Genomic DNA, 7,936 nt, shown 5'->3' with positions numbered 1-7,936 from the left:
GCGATGCAGCGCAGCAGAGCGGGGAGGAGGCGCGGGCTGCTGCTGCTGCTGCCCGGCGTGGGGAGGAGTGCTCCTCGGGCCCTGCTGCTGCTGCTGCTGCTACTGCCGCTGCCGCTGCTTCCTCTTCTTCTCCTTCCTGGCACGGAAGAGGGACACGGCGAGGTCCCTGCGCGCCGGGTTAGCCACGCGCGTTGGAAGCAGTGTTCCCTCGACGCTGAGTGAGTGTGAGCTAGCTCACAGCTTTTTAGCCTCCGGCTCACACATTCTTGTCTTAGCTCGGGAAGGATGGGGCTCCAGAGCAAACTCATTTATGCAGCAGCCAAACCGCTCGCTCACCACTTTAATGCCAGTAGTCCACAAAGCAGATTTTTTGCTCACAAGACTCCACAGCTTAGAGGGAACACTGGTTGGAAGGGCAAGCGGCGGCGCGTCGCTTCCAAGAAGGCCGGCGTCGAAGCTGAAAGGCTCGTTCTCTCCTCCCCCCCCCCCACCTTCAATGTGCATGCATGCGCGGTCCCGGCTCGAAGGCATCTTTTGCCGGTTGCAAGAAGCAGCAGGTGCTGCCGGGTGCAGCCGTGGTGGGCGGTGAGTGGAGCCCCCTGGCTGGACGACCCAAGCTGGCGACCCGGGCGGTCTGTGGCCCGGGGCGTGCGCCTCTTTCCCCCACCCAGACCTCCGGCCGGCCAAACGGCCTGCGTGTCTGTCTGAACTCCTGATCCCTGCGTGGAGATGCCGTCGTGCTGCAGAGAGCTCTCCCTGCCACGCCGCCGCTGGAGGGTCCGGCGCGCACAGGGCAGAACCATCGGTGCCCGCCTGTCCACAAATTGCATCACACACACGAAAGCTGAGACGCAGCAGACTTCAACTGTCGTCATAGATCCAGAGATGTAGCCGTGTTGGTCTGTTGCTGCCAAATACTAAAAAAGCACCTTTTTGGATTTAAATGTTATTAATTTTTTCCAAAGCATAACAGAGCATAGTATTCATGGAGGTTTTCTCATAAATCCAGACCAATTCAGAACAAAGGACAAAATGTAACATACACAAACCTTGTTTTAACAATCTATAAATGTTCCAAGTAGGAAACGATACTAAAACTGTGGGCATGGTTACCTTATGAGTCATATACCAGGTATAATCAGCTACCAGAATAATCTTAGCATCAAAAATCACAGGCATGTTCACCACTAGTCAACGTGAAATACAAAGTAGATTAGAGATAAATCAGTTTGAGATAGGCAGGATTACTAGGTTGGAGGTCATAGTTTACTATAAATTCTAAGAACAGAAGCCATTTCTCCTCGAGGTTGGGGCATGGGAGCCAGGTTTGACTTCCATGTAGATGCAATAGACGTTTTGGCAGCTACTAAAAGATTGGAAATTAATTCACGTTTGATTTTTGGAATCTTGGATGGGCCCCAGAAGTCAAGAAAGATCAATGCTGGATCTAGAGGAATTTCATCTCCCGTGATTAGATGTATTTGGTTTATCGCGCCAGAATTTCTCTATGTGAGTGGACTGCCACCAGCAGTGAGCAAAGGTTCTGATTTCACCACACTGTTTCCAGCACAGTGGCCAATGGGAAGAGGACATCTTGGACTGAATCTCTGGAGTAAGATACCAGCATGTTACAGTCTTGTATGCTTGTAGTTTGGTCTAAATGACAGGGGAAGTTAGCAAACTGGACAACGAAATAATGGACCATTGAGACTCAAGAGAGTTCAGTTGCACAGTCTTGTTGCCATTGAGTTTGATATTGCAGTGGTCTGAGATTATTTTGGCGAATCAGAAGCCTATAAACTACCGAAATAAGACCTTTAGAGCTGTTGTCTTCATTTCCAATGAGTTTCTCGAATGGATTTTTATGAGTTTTCAAGACAAGAAGAAGGTTGATGGATTGGGTCATGTGGCCCAATTGTAGATAAAAGAACCATGGTATAGTGCGTCCAAGTTTGTGTTCTAGAGCCAATTTGGGAGGAGATATCCACAATACGAAAGATGTTCACTTGTCTCCAAGTGCTAGCAATCTCTTCACTCATTCCTGGGAGAAACCATTGTTCATGTAAGAAGGATGAATATCTGGATGTTTTGGATTGGGAACCAGAGTTCTTTTATTTGTGTCCCAGTTTTTCAGGATCGCCTTAAGGAAGGGGTTATGGGAAATCGCGATTGGTCTCGTTCATGTGTCCATCCGTATGACATCCCGTATCGATAATGGAGAGAAAAGCGAGGTGGGAGATTTCACCCAATCTAGTTGATCTCCAATACGTAGCATTTTGATTAAGGGGATCAGCAATGCCATCTTGTGGTATATTAAGTCAGGATATTTAAGACCACCTTGCGAGGTGTGTCTCCGGATTGTTTGAAAGCCAATTCTAGGTCGTTTTTGTTGCCAAAGAAAGGAGTTCAGTGTTTTTTGCCAGTCTTTTAGTGTTTCTGTAGGGATATTGATAGGTATATGTTGTGAGAAAAAAAATAAATGGTTCAGAAAATTTTAACCCATTTATACAATTAATTTCATAAATAAATCATAGTCTTTTTCTCCCCTCTATTCCTGTAACTTTCCAAACAGCTAGCAGTACATGACTCCCAAAAAGAATTTTGCTAGGCCTTTGTCTCTTCTTACACAGGAATTAACATCTGCATTTTCATTGTTCATGAACCTAAAGAATTTGGAAACATTTTAGACCTAAAGAATTTGGAAACATTTAAGAATAAAAGAATTTTTTCACCTGCCATTAAGTCAAGGAAGCCAGAATATTTGCAATACTAAGCTCTGTCTTCATGCAGAAATCCATATCACATCTCCAGCCACCAGACAGGTGCCCAAATGTCTACTCGGGGTCAAGGAAACAAAAGAACACCCTGGAACTGTAACATTCTTGTGTTTGTTATTTAGAAATGCAGGTGCTACCTTGCATTGTTTTGCAAAGGAGCATCAAGATGCCCCATTGCCCATGGAATGCGTAAACATCTCCTGATTCCTGATGGCCCATACTCAACAGGGCAGTTAAAATTAATTGATGCAGTTTATGATTTCTATGGCTCTATCAAAATGTATAGGACCAAAATGGTATAAAAATAGGCCAGAAGCTTCAGTTGAGCACTGACTCTCGGGAGATACAGGGTATGCTTTGCCTTTCGTGGTCTCCCTGGTGTCAGTCCAGAAAGCTTTCTGTGCATGGGGAATCTTTGTTATATATATATATCTATTGACTGTCTTTTTTTCTCTTTGAAGTGAAGTAAGTATTCTGTTATATATTGCTGCATGTCTTTAGCTAATAAACTATTTTTTGTTAAGTAACCTTGTGTTGCGTTCCAGCTAACTCTCCTTTTACATCCTACCGCCTTGGTAAGGGGCACACACCAGACCATTATGAATCTAGAGGGGGGTGCAGGTAACACTATGCAGAGTTAGTTTAGACTGTCCAGGGCTACAGTTAAAATTCTTCCAACAGTATAGTTCTAAACAGAAATAATATTTTAAGAGTAACCTTTAAGAATAACTTCTTATGCTACTATAAAGTTTGTTAGTGTTAAAGGTTCTACTTGACTTTTTTTAGAATTAAACTTTGTTGGTCTTAAATGTGCCACTGGACTCGAGCTTTGTTTTGTCCTTTATGCGCGCCCAGGTGGCGCAGGGTGGAGAGTGTTGGACTAGGATCTGGGAGTAAAGGTAAAGGTTTCCCTTGCTCGAAAGCCAATCGAATCCGACTCTAGGGGGCGGTGCTCATCTCCGTTTCCAAGCCCAAGAGCCAGTGCTGTTTAAAGACATTTCCCCATGGTCATGTGGCCGGCATGACCAGGGGTCATTTCCTGCAGGAGCGCACAGGAGCGGAGCTCCGGCAGTAAAGATCCCAGGGGGCGGGCACATTCAACAAGCCCCACCCCCTGCTCCCAGCAGCCCTCAGTCAGAGCAAGAAGCAGCCAGGTAGAGCCCCCCCCCAGTCCAAAACAGTCCAGTGGCACCTTTAAGACCAAGTTTTATTCAGATACAAGCTCTCCCTCCTCTGCGAGGACAGATCTGCATGTCCCCCCCCCAATAGCTAGCAATCCAAAGCAGTCCAGTGGAGCCTGAGCGGTGAGTGTTGCCTTCTGACACGCTTCCGGTAATGTCAGGGGGTGTGGCATATGCAAATAAGTTATGCTAATGAGTTATGCTAATGAGCTCCTGCTCCTCTTTTTCTACGAAATGACCCCTGGTTGTGGCAATACTGTTCTGTACGTCCAGATAGCACTTACATTTTGGGGGTGTTGTTAGCTCTCTCCCTGCAGATGAAGACTAAAATATCATCTGTGGCATATCGCACCTTTAACTGACTTCAGTGGTTGTGCTGGCTGGCTGTACCCCTTCCTTGAAAAACAAGATCTGGAGAACACTCCTCTGATCATATCTAGGTTGGATTACCGCAGTGTGCTATACGTGGGGCTGCCCTTGAAAGCTGTTTAGCAACTTCAGTCTGTTGAAAATGCAACCGCGAGATGGCTGGCGGGTAAGCCCTGCAGGGAACGTATCTAACCAGTACTGAGAGAACTTAACTGGCTGCCTGTTCCCTTCTGGACTCAATTCACAGTGCTGGTTCTTACCTTTCAAAGCATTAAACCATCTGGACCTGCTGCCTGGCAGTTGATATCTTCCTCAGAGGTTACCAGCAGGACTATTTTTGGGCAGGAACGCACAGGAACGGAGTTCCGGCTGGCTCCCAAGTTGACCACGCCCAGCAGGAACTCATTAGCATAATAGGCCACACCCAACAGCAGAAACTCATTAGGATTGGCTACATTAGGGGTGTGTGGCCTAACATGCAAAGGAGTTTCTGCTATAAAAAAAGGCCCTGGGTTTGGACAACAAACAAGGAAAACAGAATAAGAAGCAAAAGGTGGGTGTGGCTGGATGACCACACTTCTAGTAACATGGGGGTGCGGCCTAATGTGCTAATGAGCTGTGCTGTCAGGGGTGTGGCCAATGTTCCCTCTAAGTTGTGGAGTCTTGTGAGCAAAAATCCTACTTTGTGAGCTACTGGCATTAAAGTTGTGAATGAACGATTTGGCTACTGCATAAATTAGTTTGCTCTGGAGCCATTCTTCCTGAGCTAAGACCAAAATGTGTGAGCCAAAGGCTAAAAACCTGTGAGCTAGCTCACATTAACTCAGCTTAGAGGGAACACTGGTTGTGGCCTAATAGGCTAATGAGTTTCTGCTGTTGGGTGTGGCCTATTATGCTAATGAGTTCCTGCTGGGCTTTTTCTACAAAAAGAGCCCTGGAACTTACCAGGGACAACTTCCTCTATGGCGCTGCCTTACCTCTGGCAACCCTCCCTTTACTTATTTGCTGGGCACCAACGTTGTTGAGTTTTGTTATAAGCTGCCCTATGACTGTCAGTTAAAAGAGTGGGGGTTGAAAGGCCTTAATACCCAACTCTTTTACTAAGTCAGCCGTCCTAAGCAGGTCTACTCAGAATCCAGCTCTATTCAGTGAAGCTTAACTCCAGGAAGTGTTTTTCGGACCCTGTGGTTAGTCGTGATTGTCCGAGATCTGAGGCGGAGAGGCTAAACAGACCACACTGTCTAAACGAGTAAGATGTTTTGCATCGCTGTGGTTAGGGAGATGGTGGCTCTTGAAGGCTGTAAGATCACGGGTGGGAGCGTTACTGGAATCCGAGGCTGTTTTCCAGGGTACAAGGCACTGTCAAGAAGGAACCGAAAATCATACAGGAGAGGAAGTGGAAGCTGGTCTTGTGTACACGGCTTCCAGGAACTTTCAGTCTGTTGTGGGCAGACCAGGAAAGTGCATGGGAAGTTGATGTGCAGGGTGGGAGTGTTTTGTGTGTGTCTTGCTGTGAGAGGCCTGTGATTCATCTTTCCTCTTGATTTACAGTGATATTTCAGCTGTGATGGACCATCTGTTTTCTACCACAGTTCTAGCTTAACAAAAGTTACTCTGTGTCAGTGAAATAGCTCAATTATAAACAGCGGCAATGTTTCTATCTTTCGAGAAGACCCTTAGGAAAATTAAGTTTGTGTCAGGGAATTTGCCATCTCCCCCCCCCCCCAGCTTTCATATAAGCATTAATAATAGTTTGTGCCAGATATTTTGTTGGAAGTTTGAATTTGCCTTCAGCATTTGTGTTTATGATTCTAATTATATTGGCACTGGCTCAGGGGAGGACAACTTTATCCACAGTTTAATCGAGTGGCAAACGATTCAGCTGAGAGACTATTAAAAATCCATTTGAAACCGTCTTGAAAATACCAGAGGAGCTGTTACACCACTATATTAAGTTTGCAAATTATTTTAAAATGCGGTTTTCATATTTACTTATCTCAATAAGCATTGCTTACTCTCTGATGGAAGTATTTGCAGCTAATTCTTCAGGACTACTGCATCTAATTCTTCGCCAGTATTACTATAGCTTGAGGTTGATCTAGCTGCAGTGTTATAGTTCAGTTTCTGACCTTCCTTCCTTTTTTCCTTTCAAATATAATTTAAACTTCCAGAGCATTTAATTAGTTGCATTCTCAATTGCTTAAAAAATGCCACCTTGGCCAGATAATAACATGGGATTGCAACTAACACAGCATAACAGCTCATTTGTCTCAGTTTTATGACACAGGATGCTAAACTAGTCGACACCAGGGCTCAAGGCACCATTTTTTTCTATGTCCACTGCAAACATATAATTCATCCCCATAATTCATGAAAGAAAAATGTCTATTTTATTTCTGAAATGTCACAAATAGACCATATAATAACAGGCTTGCAGCCCAGACCAAACTTCTCTGGACCCCTGGAAAAGTGGAAAAGTGTTTCTATTTGTTGTGTTTTTATGCTTTTATTTATATTGTCATTTTAATGACTGCATTTTATGTAAGCCGCCCTGAGCCTGCTCCAGTGGGGAGGGTGGGTAGGATATAAATCAAATTATTTTTTTTTTAAAAAATAATCTCCCATTCTTGGTTGAGAGTACAAATTGATTACAAGAGTACAAGATTGAGAGGCGGGGTATCAATTGAATAAAATAAATAAATAAATAAATATCTCTTTAATGTTACAGTACGCTTAAATAGTTCATTAAAAACAAAATAAACCTTTAGGCCATACAGGTCACACATTGTGCAGTACACATTTGTTGTACGCACAGTTTATGAAACACTTTATACTGTGCCACTGACTAACAGGTGTTTTTTTTTTACTTGGTGGGTGCACTTAGCACTTTCATGGTGCATATGTTAAGTGCCATTGATGATTCTAATCACAGTAACTGAAATCAATCATGAACATATATTCAGATATTCACTTTGGTTCATTGCTTAAATGCATTCTGGGTAAAATACTAAATGCTGACAGGCAGTCATACTGCTTATGATTTTGCTTGTTCTGGCATATTCCTGATGTCATTTAGCCTACGTTAGATGAAGAACACACACCACTGTGTACCCATATCTGCTACATTAGATACTTTTAGAATTTCATAGCCTGGGAAGAAGAAGGCCCATTGTTTAAATGAAGGAGGTACATTTTCACTTGAGAAAATCCAGCCCACAGGTTGGAGCCCAATCAGAATGGTGTGACGGATATATGACAAAGTTTGATGGAACCAATAATTATGATTTATTTCTAAGTGTCATAGGGGGTATAAAATCTTATGTCTCCCATTGTAACCTTAGGGAGAGCTGTGGGATCCAAAATCTTGTTGAACCCGTGCTTCCCTCCTTTATCTCTCCTTATATATAATTGAATAGTGGGTGCCAAAGTTCTAATTCTAAAATGCACTCCCTTAGTGTATGGCTGATGGCACTGCTCCTCAGCATATATCGCCACCAATCAGAAGGCAAAGCCCGGGTCCCGCCCACACCACAACTGCGACAACCTGGTCTTTTGCATATGGAAGCTGATTGGACTTCACTCCATTCCATACCTCAAACTCCCCCCCCC

Source organism: Gekko japonicus, unplaced genomic scaffold (genome assembly GCF_001447785.1).
Source record: "Gekko japonicus isolate JY-2015 unplaced genomic scaffold, Gekko_japonicus_V1.1 scaffold1241, whole genome shotgun sequence".
NCBI classification, from domain to species: domain Eukaryota; kingdom Metazoa; phylum Chordata; class Lepidosauria; order Squamata; family Gekkonidae; genus Gekko; species Gekko japonicus.
This window is presented reverse-complemented; position numbering follows the sequence as displayed.